At 30.3% G+C, this 14,195-nt stretch overlaps 1 protein-coding gene across 1 annotated transcript in view; it reads left to right on the top strand.

Moving 5' to 3' along the window:
- Positions 1 to 214: 214 nt before the first annotated feature.
- Positions 215 to 14,195, top strand: part of LOC115885946 (glutathione S-transferase-like) — a 102,429-nt gene continuing 88,448 nt past the window's right edge. Inside the window, exon 1 of the mRNA XM_030904984.1 lies at positions 215 to 418. The gene's annotated coding sequence lies outside the window, so the exon portion shown is untranslated. The remainder of the gene's footprint in view (positions 419 to 14,195) is intronic.

The following is a 14,195-nucleotide window of genomic DNA, read 5'->3' on the forward strand; positions in this document are numbered from 1 at the left end:
CTACCATTTTCAAATAACTCTTTTATTTAATTGTCATTAGTGCTGTACCAGATATATGCTTTTTCGATAACTGTGACTTCGAATAATCCCTTCGATATCGACAATGTCGTGTCTCTTCCAGCCGCGAGGCAAATTCAACGATCGCCGTCCAGGAAAGGTGTTGCGCGCGCGAAAACTTTGTCGGGAGAATTTCCCGATCGCAGGCAAATGCCACACATCCGCCGCGTACGGTTTTCCAGCCAGCAGTGTCGCCGCCGGTGCTGGGCAAGAAGCGGGAGCTCTGAAATTGCCCTCATCTAGTCAATTCGGTTCGGGAAACATCCAGAAAAATTAGTCGGTGCATCGGGAAGGCAAGTGGATTCGGGTCTTGGTGGTGACAGGTTGTGGCGAAGGAGAGTTTGAAACTCAGTTCAGTCAGGTGAGGATTGATTGTCATGTTCGTAGTGTATGTCTCTTGTTGCTTTTTGGGGAGTCTCTTACGTCATATTCAACTGGTCCCTTTTCTGCATACAAATTAATTTTTGAATTTTGCATTTTTTAGTTTCGTTAAAAATGTAAAAATAATAAAATGCTGAGATTACCTTAACATTTTTTTAGTTTTTTATTTATATTTGAAAGAAAGCTTTATTTATAAAAGACATTTTATTATTAATTTATTAAAAAAGTAGAAAGTTGGAAAATTGAAAGATCTCTGTTCTCTATCCGTTATTTGTTTTGACAGAATAGCAATAATACTAAGTAGTTTTAAATTAAAGGTCAAGTTGTTTGGAGTTGCCATGTCACAGAGTGTTGAATATTTAAATTTGTGCAGTGGCGGCTCCTTGATATTCATCTTATTGTGGGCTGTATATACTTCTTCCACATAAATCATAGATGTAATAAATAAATTCTTCTGATATATTCTGTAGTCTCCCATTAGAATTTTCTGTTTTTCAAATATTATAACAATTTCCGTTTAGTTATTATTTCTATAACCATTAAAACTTTATAGTCACGAGCTTTAAAGTCTAAGTACTACGCAAGATTGTTGCTTTTGTACAAAAAATTAATTATTCGATTATATTTCTTCATTCTGTCCTAAAAAAATAACTGTTGAACCAATATTTTCTAATATTTTAAGTTTTTAGGATTTCTATTTGTTGTAATAGTGGGTTTGTTTGTTATAGCTTGATACATACATTCTATATACTACATTTAATCAAAATATAATAAAATTAAAGAGATAGAGGTATTACATATTACATAGAGAAATTTTGAAGATTTTTTCTGTTTCAAAATTGGGTTTTAGCAGTTTAATTCTAAATCTAGGAAAGTCATCTTAATATAAAGGCCATAGCGTCGGTGAAATGTGATAAACTGCTAACTCCATTATTCTTAATTTTAGAGGAGAGAAAAGAAAAGGTACAAAAAAATATACACATGTAGCAAGTATGTACAGGGTGGTCAAAATTGGTCTGTTAAATAGAGAAAACCTATGTCCTGACTAGATAGAGCAAAACCGACATATATGTCATGGGATCGATTTCTGAGAAACGTTTAATGGCGTAAACCGCCTGTTGATATTCTCACTACCAACTGAGATATTGGGTCTTTTTGATTTTTTTACCATTTTGAAAATTGCCCATAACTTTTTTATTTTGCGGAATAATAAAATTCTGTAAAAACGTTATTAAGGCACTTTTTTAGACACAATCCAGTGACGTAGTCAATTTTTTTCTATGCTTGCTCTTTTTGTCAGAAATAATAAAAAATATAATTTTTTAAATGTAATTGGCTATGAACTTAAAAAAATGCTGGCATTTTACCCTTTCCAATGATCTAAAGTTATGGACATCTATTTCTAAGAATGAGAGAAATATTAGGTTTATGATCTTTATATCAAAGCGGGCCTTGATTTTGTGTTGACCTATTTGCCTAATTATTTTTTAACACAATTTAATATTCTATATTATTATTTTTCTGCATAATTAAAGACTTTTGAAAAGGTAAATTAACATTCTATATTAGTATTAGTAATTACAATTGAAATCGATACAATAAACAAAGAATAAAACTAAAAAAAAGTATTTTTTGAGTGACGAATATAGTTTTCTAAAAAAAATCATCAAAGATGTTCAAACTGAGCACCCCCTTGTTGAATACACAATAAACATCAATATCGACAATAGTCAGGAAATAGGTTTTCTCTGTTAAAACAGACCAATTTCGACCACCCTGTACAGGGTGGGTCAAATTCGACGCTTTTAAATGGAAACATCCTTTTCTATGGGAGATAGACAAAAACTAATATCGGTGTCTGGAGCTCAATTTTTGTCAAAAACATGATGGTGAAAACCGCATATCGATATCTGTTACCGTTTCGGAGTTACGGGGTGTTTTTCAAAAATATGCATTTTTAACAAATCGCTGTAACCTTTTTGCTATGGAAAATTTTGTATTTTTATGAAAACATTTCCAAAGCACCTTTTTACGTAGAATTTAATGGTTTAAGTATAATTTTTTTAAAATTAATAATTTAAGAATTATCAACAGAAAATTTGATTTCTTATATGAGACACCCTGTATATTTTTAATTTATTGAAAAGAATTTAAAATTACCTTTCCAAAAATATAACACACCTGATATTTTGCTCGATTCCTCTTCGAGATATAAAGTATATAAAAATTCGCCGGCTTTAATTAAGTAGGCTTTGAACGGCACCAGCTGTAATGCAAAAAAATTCTAGCTGTGAGAATCAATTAAAACGAAAATAATATTTGCTATGAGAGATGCAGAATTTTATAACAATTTAAAATATATTTAACCAACATCAACACATTTAAACTATATCTAATAACAATAAAAATAAATAGCTAACCAAGACATGAGATTTTGCTACAGGTGTTCGACATATCAACCGTTTTCTGTTATGGACAGACGGGGCCGTTTTTGAACATTTCTCGCGGAATTCATTAACTCAGTGGGGGTGAAAGATACCCTCTCATAACTGCTAAGTATTTCTAATTCTTGTCTAAATTATACCGAAAAATAAGGAACATTTATTCTTCTGCAAATATATCAATATGATTAGATCCATGGGCACTAAGTCAGGCGGCCTCGACGGCCAACGGCTGGGATCTTGGTTAGCTATTCAATTATCCTTGAAATTGGCTGCAAAAATTTGCTGATAACTTCAGTGTTCAAAGGCGGTGCGTCGTCTTGCTGGAAAAATATGTTTTCGAGTTCCATTAAGGGCATATCATCAATAAGGGGTCCAAAGCCTACTAGTTAAAAGTGGCGAACGTTTAAATATTCTGTATTTCGAAGGGGATTATAAAAAAATATCAAGTGTGCTATATTTTTGGAAAGGTAATTTTAAATTCTTTCCAGTTAATTAAAAATATAGAGGGTCTCCCAAATAAAAAATCAATTTTCCTGTTGATAACTTTTAAATTATTAATTTAAAAAAAATTATACTTAAACCATTAAATTCTACGTAAAAAGGTGCTTTGGAAATGTTTTCATAGAAATACAAAATTTTCCATAGCAAAAAAGTTACAGCGATTTGTTAAAAATGCACATTTTTGAAAAACACCCCGTAACTCCGAAACGGTAACAGATATTGATGTGCGGTTTTCACCATCATGTTTTTGATGAAAATTGAGCTCCAGACACCGATATTAGTTTTCGTCTATCTCATATAGAAAAGGGTGTTTCCATTTAAAAGCGTCGAATTTGACCCACCCTGTACAGATGTAGCAAGTATATTCATGCGTTAATATGATAAAGAGATAACAATAATATTTGTTCGGGAACAATAAAACCCAATATTTTGTTCAAAATTGTACGTAAAAATGATGTATTAAACGTATTATTTACTTAAAATCAAAAATTGAGTTAGCAGGTTATCACGTTTCACTGACGATATGCTATCATTACTGTTTCGAATATTTACTTTTAGGCAGGGGCGCATATACGGGAGGGGTAATGGGGGTAATTACCCCTCCCAGAAAGAAATTTTTTAATAAGATAAAATACGGTATAAAATAAAATTGTCACAAAAAAAATTAATAATACCTATTAGTCAAAATAGAAAATCCAGACACATCAAAATTTATTTTTTCTACAGTCACAGTACCATTCGGCTAACAATTATTATATTTAATTTAAATTTAGTACTTTATTTAAATATTGCCACTACCTCTCCCAGACTCAATCTCTAGATGCGCCACTGTTTTTAGGCAGCCTTTTTAGGCTTTTAGGAAACTTCGTAGCTTGTCATCAACGTGAGCAGTGTATTTTTTCTTCAGACTGAGAACTAAAAAATACACAAATCTATAGTGTTCCTTAATTTATTATTTGATATTTGTGTTTTACAAATTTGTTATTTGTGTTTTCTGTTTTTGGAATATAAATTTTTATTGAGATTTTTGAGATTTTTTTTAGAGAGATCTGTTTTCTTGTCGTTATTTGTTTAGAAAAATCATTATCTATAGTAATAATGGTTTCTGATTCTATATAATATCATCCTAAAGTAAAGACATATTGTCATGTCATAGTGTTGAATATTTAATTGTCTACAATGGCGCCACGTTGGAATTAAACTAAATATTTTTTTTTGATATTGGTACTAAATAAATAAGTAAATCTAGCAGCTGGTATTTATCATTGATTTTTTTTTATTTTTATGAAATTATAAATAATTTTTTTTAATTAGTATCTAATATTATTTTTCACAAGGAACTGAAAGTTAGTATTGTTCACTGCTGTTACATGCAGTCATGACACACCTTGTATAAATAGTTTTTGGTTGTTTTCCAACCCACCCATCCCGACCCTTGTGCGGACGCTCTGAATATTTAAACTCTAAATATACAGGGTTGTTCACCACATACGACACGGAGTATTGTAGCTCAACGATGAAATTTTTACAAATTGTAAGTTTGGGGTTCATTGAAGGACTATTAGAGCTACAATTTAAAAATATTTTTACAAGATACAGAGTGTCCCAAATAAATAAAAAATATCAAAGTTGTATTTTTTAAATGGAACACCCTGTATATTATTACATTTTTAGTTTCTACGATTAAAATAAAGGTAAATTTGATTAAGGTTTATTATGCTTAAACCTTACCGTTTTTGAAATATTTTCAATTTGTGAAATTGCAGTAAAAATTTTAAAGCTTCATTTCTCCAAGGGTATCAATGTTTTTAATACTAAATATTTAATGAAGTTTATTTATTGATCAGTTATTGTGTTGCAATAATAAAAATAACACTACCTTATACAGAGTGTCTAAAAATTTATTTTAAATAATTATTAGTTTCAAACGGCAATAACTTTTTTAATTTAAATGGAATGCCCTGTATATTTTAGGAGAATCAGATGCACAATTTAATTATCTATTAAATTGTATTATACCATTTTTTACCTATCCCTTCAAGTTTTCGTAGAAAATGCATTTTCTTATAATTTAGACCCTATTTATCAATATACCCATGGAATATTGACATTTTAGATTGCTTTTAAAGCAACAAATATACAAAATGTACAGGCTAGTAATATTATCGTTTTTAGCAAAACGATAATATTACTAGCCCATTTGTATGCAAAAAGAAAACTATTTAAATCTTTATAAAAGAGTATACCATTAATTAAATATAACACCATTATTTCCGCCCATATACTAATTAATTACATACTTAATTGTGTTCGTTAATAAATTATTCTAAATAAATGTGGATTTGAGTCAGAAATCAATATAATAATAAGTTATCAAATTAAAGTCTCTGTTGTTATAAATAAGTATTTATTAAAAAATGAAATATCATTTTTAAGGTGTTTCTTTTTATCACACTGTCTAATACCCATACAAAATTCAATTTTTTAGTATTTGGAGCAATTATTATTAATCAACGCAAACAGTCAGTTAATGTAGTTTGAATACTGGAATCATATTAATTGGTCCCCTTTAACAAATATTTAAACAGTTTTTTTATTTTTTAATAAAATAAACAAATTATATCGACAATATTAGTATCTGTACTCTTTAAAAATTTGGTACATCTTTAAAAATAATCTAAAATGTCAATATTCCATGGGTATATTGATAAATAAGTTCTAAATTACAAGAAAATGCATTTTCTTCGGAAACTTAAAGAGATAGGTAAAAAATGGTATAATGTAATTTGATAGACAATTAAATTGTGCATCTGATTCTCGTAAATATATAAGGTGTTCCGTTTAAATTAAACAAGTTATTGCCGTTTGAAGCTAATAATTATTTAAAAATAAATTTTAGGCACTCTGTATAAGGTAGTATTATTTTTATTATTGCAACAAAATAACTGATCAATAAATAAACTTCAGTAAATATTTAGTATTAAAAACTTTGATACCCTTGGAGAAATGAAGCCTTAAAATTTTTACTGCAATTTCCCAAAATTGAAAATATTTCAAAAACGGTAAGGTTTAAGTATAATAAACCTTAATCAAATTTACCTTTATTTTAATCGTAGAAACTAAAAATGAAATAATATACAGAGTGTTCCATTTAAAAAAATACAACTTTGATATTTTTTACTTATTTGGGACACTCTGTATCTTGTAAAATTATTTTTAAATTGTACCTCTAATAGTCCTTCATCGAACCCAAAACTTACAATTTGTAAAAATCTCATCGTTTAGTTACAATACTCCGTGTCGTATGTGGTGAACAACCCTGTATATTTATTTACAAACAAAAATTATTTAAAACTTTATTTAAAAGAACGTTACCAATTTAAAACAATTTTCAATATAAAAATATTTTTTGTAAATATTTTCATAGCACGAAATCCTTTAAACCTATTTCGCTTAAACCAATATAAATATTTTCTTTTTATTTTGGCTCACCGTATATCTACAAAGACCTTCGCCGAGATAAACCACTCGTTTCAAATCACACACAACCATGACACAACCTTAAAAAAAAAAAACAATATTGTATTTTAAATTTGAATCTAGAATGCCATGGCTGTGTTAAAAACACTAATTTTTAGTCAAGGAGCCTTACAAAGCCATCTATATTGTCTAACGACAAGCCGTGAAGTACGCAATCTGGCAACATGTTGTTTAGTCCGCTGGTTACGAATTCTGTGGTTAGGTTCTTATCGATTTTTCCCAAATTAGGAGGTGTAAACAAGTAAAAACTCGAGGTATTCTGGAATCTTGCTTCATAAAAAGCGTTCGTTATTCATATTTGATAAAAATATGATTAATTTTAGATGCCTAGACATTGCTGTGTTTCTGGCTGTACCTCAAATTATGCCAGTGCTTTGAAACATGAAGGAATGAAAACCACATTTTCTTTTCCAAAGAGCAACATATTCGACAAGAATGGATCCGGTCAATCCATAGAGACAATTTTGAAGTCTCCAATAGTTCTGTAGTTTGCGAGAAACATTCCGAGATAATAAGAGTGGAAAGCTATAAAAATAAAGAAGGGGTTTTGGGCGAATTCCCACGCAAAAGGCCATGATTATGTGAAGGTGCCGTGTCGCACATTTTTCCTAATCAACCCAAATACTTGTCAAAACCTCTAACAACTTCTCGAGCTGACCGTGAAACAAGAAGGAAGAGAAATTTAGGAAAATATCAACAGGAAACAGAAAATTTCTTGAAAAGTGACAAAATAAATAGTTTTGCTGAATTTTTTGAAACTTTTGAGTCAAAAGTGTGTTTGGAACTGTGGAATTTTAAAGTTAAGGATGGAAAAGTTTTTTTTTTTCTGTTGAATTGATGACTTAGACAGTGCGAAGATAGTGTTAATGTCATGTCCAGTAATCATTATTGACAGTACATTTACTGTACAAGTGTATATCGGAAACTGTGAACTAACAGTATGTGAGCTGAGATGGATTCTACCTGAGGACAAGAAACTGAGCCGATGGTCACAACTGGACAATCTACTTGCTAGATACAGGTTTTCAAGGCAGGTACCGAAAGAATGTGAGTACTATGTAGACAAAGCATACGTGAATGTTCAAAAAGCTCTAAATTGTTTGTATCAGGATTCTTTTGTATCCAGTAATAATAATTTATTATTGGAATAGGTATTTAATAAAAATAAAAGATGTTTTTTTTGTAATTCTTGTGTGGTCTCTTTTTTACTCATTTCTTCTATAACAATCTATTTAAAACTATTTTTATCAAAGCTATCTGTGGAAACCTAGATATAGTAAGGACTTGGTACTGTTGCGTGTAATTTTTTTTTTCTTCATCTCAAAGCCAAACCACTTTCCGCTTTGTTTCGTTAACTTATTTTTTTCATAAAAACAAAAGTTAGGTTAAGTTATGCCGGAAAGTTGACATATGATATGTAATTATATTCAGAGTGTAATTTTCTATCGAATAAAGTAACAAAATACCGAGAGCGCCATTTAAAAATCAAAAGTTATAGTCATTTCCGGTGAAACAGGAAGTGACCGAAAACAATTGAATAGTCAATCAATTCTAATTTATGTCAAAAATAGCACTCTGAATAGACTAACATATCATATGTCAACTTTTGACATTTTTGCATAAGGTTTATTTGAATTACAGCCGTGGCACCCTAGATTGAAATCTAAAATACGATTTTATTTTAAGCAAAAATGTCAAAAGTTGACATATGATATATCATTCGATTCAGAGTGTCATTTTCTATCGAAATGAAGCAAAAATATACCGAATGTAAGTGATGGAAATACAGAAAAAATCCAGTGGTTCTCAATTTTTTTTAAAAATAAATCATTTTTTTTAAATTTTCAAACATGAATAACTCGGTTATTTTCGACTTATTTGAAAAACGACAAAGAGAAAATACGTGTCTTTTATCGAGATCTACCAGCCCTGAAAATATTTGCACTTATTTAAGACTCACCCTGTATAACATGTCATAAAGTCTTCTGATGTTGAAGTAAAGGTTGTAGCATATTTTACAATAGTAAATATTTTTATGTTGCGAGCAAAGGAAAATATAAAAATATGCCAACATTCAAAGTAAATACCTTCCTTCTATAGAAGAAACTGGAAGAAGACAAATAAGAAAATTTGTTTTCCACATCGGTTAAAATGTAAAATGGATACAAGTTGGCAGTGCGGAATATAAACCAATATCGGATTTCATCTAATGCATTATTTATTATTTTTGAAATAACTTTTGGCTTTAATATCCATCCACGTCGATCTGTTCGATATTAGATATATTGTATTGCGGGGATAAGAAAAGTAATTTAAATCTAGCCTAATAATATTTCGAATTTGTTTTTGATGCTACTTTCATCTATATTCTATTCTATAATATAGAGGCCAACAAGAAAACCGCACTATCTATATGAGAAAACATATCATCATTTGAATGTAACACTGTTTAGCTCCGAGAGCTTTGTCATAAATAAAAGTGTTAATCCCTTCCTGCCAACTTCTTCTCGGTCTACTCGGTTTTCTTCTTCCTGCAGGTTTCCAGTTTATTATTTGCTTTGGGATTCGTATTTCTGCCATGCTTCTTTGGACATGTCCGTTCCATATGAGTTGTATATTCTTTATCTCGTCCACTATTGCACAGGGTGTCCCACTAAGAAGAGCTCTCGGCTGTATCTCGGAAAGTATTAGCCGTACGGCCTACGGAAAAAAAAAATATTTATAACTAAAGGGGCTATGAGATATTGCTGGAAATTATTTTCAAGTTTGTAGAACGACCGCTAGGGGACGCAACTGCAACAAAAAATAAGAAAATGGAGTTTTTACACAATTTTGCCTAGATAAGGTATACTATAAGTAATAGCTTCAGTAAATTTTGAATATTTTTTGTTAGAGCCATTTTCCCCTATCTACCAAAATAAAGTGGTGGGGGGAGGTTAGAACTGTTTTTATTGAAATATTAATAACTGTGGACTGGATGATCGGAATCTAACAAGCGAGGGCTCGTTGAAAAGAGCGTTTCTTACTCTATATTATACCATATAAACAATAATAATAAGCTTTTGAACGTAGACGCTAGGGGGCGTTGTATTACAATTTAACACACATTGGGCATTTTTTCAAAAAAATTAAATGCAATAGTATATATAATTTTAGCTGATCGGAAAGAGTAGTAAAAGCTTAAAAAGTCAGCGAAAACCGCATCTTGATATCTTCTTTCAAACCGAAGATATTAGCAAAATTATAATAAATACCGAAAAATAAGCCTTTAATTACCTTATTTTTACAATACAGTATCAGTAGCCCTCTTGATTAGGCCCATTCTAACAAAAAAATAAGATAGAAACAGTAAGTTTATTTTAAAATCGACGATATGCCAGGATACCATAATACCAGATGCATTAATATCTAATAATTAAGATATTAATAAGAGTGAACAAGAAACGATGCCTCAGTGAAGTCATGGTAGGCTTTGGAAAAGAGTTGCTTTTGACATAATAGTATAAACGTCAAATTGTTATTAGATCAACATTTTGATAGTCTTAGCAGCGTTTTTTATCTTTTAATTGCTTTTTTAAAATGCCTTTATTATTTGAAGTAGTTGAAGTTGTTGGCATTTTGAAAAGCAACCAAAAGATAAAAAACGCTACTAAGACTATCAAAATGTTGATCTAATATCAATTTGACGTTTATACTATTACGTCAAAAGCATTTTTTCCAAAGCCTACCATGACTTCACTGAAACATTGTTTCTTGTTCACTGTTATTAATATCTTAATTATTAGATATTAATACATCTGTTATTATGGTATTCTGGTATTTCGTCGATTTTAAAATAAACTAACTGCAAGAGGGGTAGTGATACCGTGTTGTAAAAATAAGGTAATTAAGGGCTTATTTTTTGGTATTTATTATAATTTTGCTAATATCTTCGGTTTGAAAAAAGATATCAAGATGCGGTTTTCGCCGACTTTTTAAGCTTTTTCTACTCTTTAATATCAGCTAAAATTACATATACTATCGTATTTAATTTTTTTGAAAAAACGCGCTATGTTTGTTAAATTGTAAGAAAGCACCCCCTAGCGTCTACGTTCAAAACCCTATTATTATTATTATTATGGTATAATATAGAGTAAGAAACGCTCTTTTAAACAAGACCTCGCTTGTTGGATTCTGAATTCTGATCATCCAGTCCGGAGTTATTAACATTTAAATAAAGAGAGATCTAACATTCCCCCACCACTTTATTTTTGGAGATAGGGGAAAATGGTTCTAACAAAAAAAATCCAAAATTTACTGAAGATTATGAAGTTATTATTTATAGTACCCATTATCTAAGCAAAATTCTGCAAAAATTCTATTTTCTTATTTTCCATAGCAGTTGCGCCCTCTAGCGGCCGTTTTACAAACTTGAAAATAATTTCCAGCAATTTTTCATAGCCCCTTTAGTTATAAAGATTTTTTTCCATAGGCCCTACGGCTAATACTTTCCGAGATACAGCCGAGAGCTATTCTTAGTGGGACACCCGGTACAGGATGGCGCCTCTCATACGCCGTAGAAGCTCCAAGGAGAACGGTAGTTTATTTCGAAATAAAATTTTGTAAGCATATGTAGGTCAATTCAGAGCACTTTTTAAAAATAGAGAGTTCTACAGGGTGTCCCCAAAAAAAGTTACATATATATTATTGTTACCCTATATATTAATTGATTACGAAAAAAGTTATCCTATATATTAATTGGTTTTCGGATTCTAGGAAAAAATAAAAATGAGTTTTACTAAAGAAGCATATGCCTAAAATGTAAGGATTTTGGCATATTTCACATTTTGTGAAAATGAAGAATACATTTTAAATTTTAATAACAGCTACCTAAATTGTAATTTCCCTTGTATGGTTAAATTATAGAAGCATATGCCTAAAGTGTAAGGATTTTGGCATATTTCACATTTTGTGAAAATGAAGAATACATTTTAAATTTTAATAACAGCTACCTAAATTGTAATTAACCTTGTATTGTCCTATATTTAATTACAGTAACCATTGTATGTTAAAAGATTGATCACTTTTAAAAGCAAGTTACTCCTTTATTTTAAATGGAATAACGATAAAACTGCGAAAGTAATATATCAAAAATGTGGAATAAGTGGAAAATTAAGTGTTTGATGAATAAAAAATGAAAACAAGAAATCAGGAAAAAAATGCCAATCTTATTATATTAATTTTAAACTGTTTTTTCACCAATCAATGTAATAAATTGTGCCTACTATTGAACGGAGGTTACGCGAATCGATATTAATTATTATCAGTTTTATTGTATCTATACGTATTATGTATTCTTACAAAACAATTTACCACATTACACATTTACAATATACGTATTTTTGATTTAGTTATTAACTTAAAAACAAAAGTCCTTAACTAGGAAATTAATAGCCTGTTGGATCTAAACAATATTTTACATATTGTCATACTGAAAATATGACAAGTGTGTCGTATTAGTTGATTTCATTTTTTCTGGGAAATATTTTATCATAATATACTTGTGTATGAATGTCATTTATTATTTAGCAATATGTACGAACCACAAAACTATAGCATATGCGATCTATTATAATTAATATTTTCTTTTTTTTTATTAATGTTAAATACCGTGAAAGGGACACATCCGAAAGTATAGTCAAATAAACGATTTAGTTTTTGATATACATTATAAAATACATTGTAGAAGAAAATATTGAAAATAATAGACGTTTTCAATATTTTTATATGGATTTTCCATCCATTATAATACATTCTGTCTGCTATCAAACAGAATGAATGGATATTAAAGTTGAAAGTTTGGTATTTCAAAAATAATAAATAATGCAGTTAGATAAGAACCAATTCGAATATTCTACATCATAGGGTAAAAAAAGGCAATTTTCTAATTGTGTCTGGAATATTTTTATACTTGGTATAATGTATATAATAAATATTATAAGAGTCCATTTCACTAGTCCGAAAAAGTAGCAAAATTTAGCGTCCGGCATTTAACGTTTTATGTAAAACTGGCTAGGTATTTTTACACAAATGTAGAAGGAAATTAAATATAAAGGATTATACTATATCCGTATTGTAGTACATTTTTAGACAACTTCTTTATTTTTAAGATTTTGATGGTCAAACATCAACAAAATATTCCTTATGTTTGGTCTAATTTTTTTCGAAAATAAAGACATAATTTCAAATTCCGTTACAATACTGAAATAGATTGAGGTTTTGTGATAACAGTGATCTATAATTTATATGGTTTTGTAACAAATTACTATTAGAGACAGGGTGGTCTCTTTATAGATATACATTATTAATAAACTAATTAATTAAAAAATAGATATACATTATCAAGCAGGGCGCGCGACGAAGTGAAGTCTTGACGCCTCAAGACAGCATTCATGCTTGGACCTGCGCGGATATTCAGTTCTGGCTACTGTTGGTCTAGGCTACTGTCAGCCAAGGTCACGCGCTTTAAGCGAATTTAATCAATTCTATAGGGTAGACGCTAACACGGCCATTCTGCATTTGAGACGTGCTCGGCTCAACTCAAATTCAAATGATTGATTGTTCAGGTAAATGATAAGTCAAGACACTTATACAATAATAATATATAATATATACCTATTAACATTATAAGCATACAAACAGTGATTAATGCGAAGGTTATACGATCCAAATATAAAATCCACATATATACGATGCCACCTCTCGAAGTTTTTCATTGATACGTCATACTCCATACCCATACCATATATGGAGGATTCTGTAAATAGAATAACCCTTGGTAAGAAAAAGCATACGTACGAGAGATACCTCTCTTCTTCAATAATAGGTACAAACAATGGACAATGTCCGGCCGCTGCCTGCGACATTTCCAAATAAAACAAAATAAACAATGGACAATGTCCGGCCGCTGCCCGCAACATTTCCAAATAAAACAAAATAAACAATGGACAATGTCCGGCCGCTGCCCGCAACATTTCCAAATAAACAAAATAAACAATGGACAATGTCCGGCCGCTGCCCGCAACATTTCCAAATAAAAACAAAATAAACAATGGACAATGTCCGGCCGCTGCCCGCAACATTTCCAAATAAAACAAAATAAACAATGGACAATGTCCGGCCGCTGCCCGCAACATTTCCAAATAAAACAAAATAAACAATGGACAATGTCCGGCCGCTGCCCGCAACATTTCCAAATAAAACAAAATAAACAATGGACAATGTTCGGCCGCT

This window comes from Sitophilus oryzae, unplaced genomic scaffold (assembly GCF_002938485.1).
Source record: "Sitophilus oryzae breed Bouriz unplaced genomic scaffold, Soryzae_2.0 scaffold_465_pilon_pilon, whole genome shotgun sequence".
Classification (NCBI taxonomy): Eukaryota; Metazoa; Arthropoda; class Insecta; order Coleoptera; family Curculionidae; genus Sitophilus; species Sitophilus oryzae.